Genomic DNA, 3,403 nt, shown 5'->3' with positions numbered 1-3,403 from the left:
GTTGCCCAGAACTGGACACAATATTATTCCAGGTGGGGCCTGACCAAAGCAGAATAGAGTGGCACTATGACTTCCCTGGATCTAGACCAGTGATGGCAAACCTATGGCACGCGTGCCAGAGGTGGCACTCAGAGTCCTCTCTGTGGGCACACATGCTATCGCCCTAGCACAGAGTTTGCCAGAGTTTCTTACTAGAAAGCCAGAGGGATGTGGCACTTTGCAATAAATAAGTGGGGCCCGGGTTGCAGTTTGGGCACTCGGTCTGTAAAAGGTTCTCCATCACTGATCTAGACACTATACTTCTATTGATGCAGCCTAGAATCACATTGGCCTTGTTAGCTGCCGCATCACACTGTTCACTCATGTTCAACTTGTGGTCTACCTGGACTCCAAGATCCCTTTCACATGTAGTTCTCATTCAGCCAGGTGTCCCCCGTCCTATATCTGTGACTCCATAGCATGGCTTGCTAGGATGATGGGAGTTGTAATCCAACCGATCTGGAGGGGCTGCAGGTTGAAGGAAAAGCTGGTGGCTTCTTGCCTGATCAAAGTGTCTGCTGAGACCCAGAGTAGTGTAGTGGTTTAAGCACAGGGCCAGAACGCGGCAGACCAGGGTTCGAATCCCCGCTCAGCGATGGAAACCCACTGGGCTGGGTTACATTTGGGCAGCTTATACTCATAGAGTCCCAGAATCATCTCACCCAGCCTCAGAAGAAAACAGTGGCAAACCTCTCTGATCAAACCTTGCCAAGAAAACCTGGTGATAGGGCCGTCTTAGGGTTGCATTAAGTCAGAGAAATCCTGAAGGCACACAAGACAAATGAGAAGGAAAACAGATTCCGACTAAACATTAGGAAGATCTTCCTGAGAGTAAGTTCTGTTGGACGGTGGAACATGCTGCCTCAGAGAATAGTGGGGTCTCCTTCTTGGTAGGTCTTTAAGCAGAGGCTGGATGGCCATCTGTCAATGGGGATGCTTTGATTGAGAGTTCCTGCATGGCAGAATGGGATCAGGTTAGATGGCCCTTGGGGTCTCTTCCAACTCTATGAGTCTGTGAAAGGCCTGTTCAAATTCATTGCACTGCAACTCCCAGCAGCCTGAGAAGGGATGATGGGGCTGCAGTCTTAGAGGGCCAAAGGATCCCCTTTGACTCCTCCATTGCACTTAATGGAACTAGAGCATCCATAGGTTTTGGCATCCATGAAGGGGCTGTTTTAATTCGTTGGACTGCAACTCCCAAGATCAACCTAAGCCAACAATAGCCAGCCAGGGATTCTGGGGACTGCAGTCTCACCAACCCTTTCACTCCTCCCTTGCATTGAATGGGACTTGAGCATTGTGGCTTTTGGGATCCACAGCTACCCTTGAATGTTTTCTGAATAACAACAACAACAACAACACTAATAATTAAGCATACACCTTTTAATTGATAAGAGAGAGAGAGAGAAGGGGAGGTCTTAACCTTTGGAAATGCCAAGCATTGCTGACCTCAAGGGTTTGGTTTGGAGAACGGAGGCTCTGGAAAAAGGAGAGAGGGAGAAGGCATCCAGGTGCATTTAGATGCAACCATCATCATCATCATAATACCAACCTGAGTCTCCATAGACTTCGGTTTGATCAAGGGCTGGCTCATGGAGAACATTCCTAATGCAAGGCTGCCATCTACTGGCGATTCTCGAGCACTGCAGCCTCTTTGCGCTTCCTCCAAACTCCTTTGGATAGACCTAAGGAGAGAGAGAGGCGCTGAGGTCGAGCAAGAGAGCGAACTAAGGAGAGAGAGAGAGAGCCAGGGAGAAAGACACCTGATTGCTTTGGAAAACCCCTTCAGATACATTAAAGCAAAGGTCCCCCAAAGCCCCCCCAGTCCAAGCCCCCTCTGTCTTGTGGGGTTACATAGGGGGTCCCTCTATAGCATTGCGGGGGCAGTGCTATAGAGGTCCCCCAAAGCCCCCCCCATCCAAGCCCCTTCTGTCTTGTGGGGTTACATAGGGGGGTCCCTCTATAGCATTGATGCTATAGAGGTCCCCCAAAGCCCCCCCAGTGCTATAGAGGTCCCCCAAAGCCCCCCCCCAGTGCCATAGAGGTCCCCCAAAGCCCCCCCAGTGCTATAGAGGTCCCCCAAAGCCCCCCAGTGCTATAGAGGTCCCCCAAAGAACCCCCCAGTGCTATAGAGGTCCCCCAAAGCCCCCCACAGTCCAAGCCCCTTCTGTCTTGTTAGGTTACATAGGGGGGTCCCTCTATAGCATTGGGGGGCCCCAGTGCTATAGGAGGTCCCCCAAAGCCCCCCCAGTCCAAGACCCTTCTGTCTTGTGGGGTTACATAGGGGGGTCCCTCTATAGCATTGGGGGGCCCAGTGTTATAGAGGTCCCCCAAAGCCCCCCCAGTCCAAGCCCCTTCTGTCTTGTGGGTTACATGGGGGGTCCCTCTATAGCATTGGGGGGCCCAGTGCTATAGAGGTCCCCCAAAGCCCCCCCAGTCCAAGCATCTTCTGTCTTGTGGGGTTACATAGGGGGGTCCCTCTATAGCATTGGGGGGCCCCAGTGCTATAGAGGTCCCCCAAAGCCCCCCCAGTCCAAGCCCCTTCTGTCTTGTGGGGGGTCCCTCTATAGCATTGGGGGGGCCCAGTGCTATAGAGGTCCCCCAAAGCCCCCCCAGTCCAAGCCCCTTCTGTCTTGTGGGGTTACATAGGGGGTCCCGCTATAGCATTGATGCTATAGAGGTCCCCCAAAGCCCCCCCCCAGTGCTATAGAGGTCCCCCAAAGCCCCCCCCCAGTCCAAGCCCCTTCTGTCTTGTTAGGTTACATAGGGGGGTCCCTCTATAGCATTGGGGGGCCCAGTGCTATAGAGGTCCCCCAAAGCCCCCCCAGTCCAAGCACCTTCTGTCTTGTGGGGTTACATAGGGGGGTCCCTCTATAGCATTGGGGGGCCCAGTGCTATAGAGGTCCCCCAAAGCCCCCCCAGTCCAAGCCCCTTCTGTCTTGTGGGGTTACATAGGGGGGTCCCTCTATAGCATTGGGAGGGCCCAGTGCTATAGAGGTCCCCCAAAGCCCCCCCCAGTCCAAGCCCCTTCTGTCTTATGGGGTTACATAGGGGGGGTCCTTCTATAGCATTGGGGCCCCCAGTGCTATAGAGGTCCCCCAAAGCCCCCCCAGTCCAAGCCCCTTCTGTCTTGTGGGGTTACATAGGGGGGTCCCTCTATAGCATTGGGGGGGCCCAGTGCTATAGAGGTCCCCCAAAGCCCCCCTCAGTCCAAGCCCCTTCTGTCTTGTGGGAATACATAGGGGGTCCCTCTATAGCATTGGGGGGGCAGTGCTATAGAGGTCCCCCAAAGCCCCCCCAGTCCAAGCTCCTTCTGTCTTGTGTGTTTACATAGGGGGGTCCCTCTATAGCATTGGGGCCCCCA

Source organism: Sceloporus occidentalis, unplaced genomic scaffold (assembly GCF_023333645.1).
Source record: "Sceloporus occidentalis isolate IW3139 unplaced genomic scaffold, rSceOcc1.0.p SCAF_8, whole genome shotgun sequence".
Taxonomy (NCBI): domain Eukaryota; kingdom Metazoa; phylum Chordata; class Lepidosauria; order Squamata; family Phrynosomatidae; genus Sceloporus; species Sceloporus occidentalis.
The sequence above is the reverse complement of the archived record's forward strand: the minus strand, read 5'-3'. Positions refer to the sequence as shown.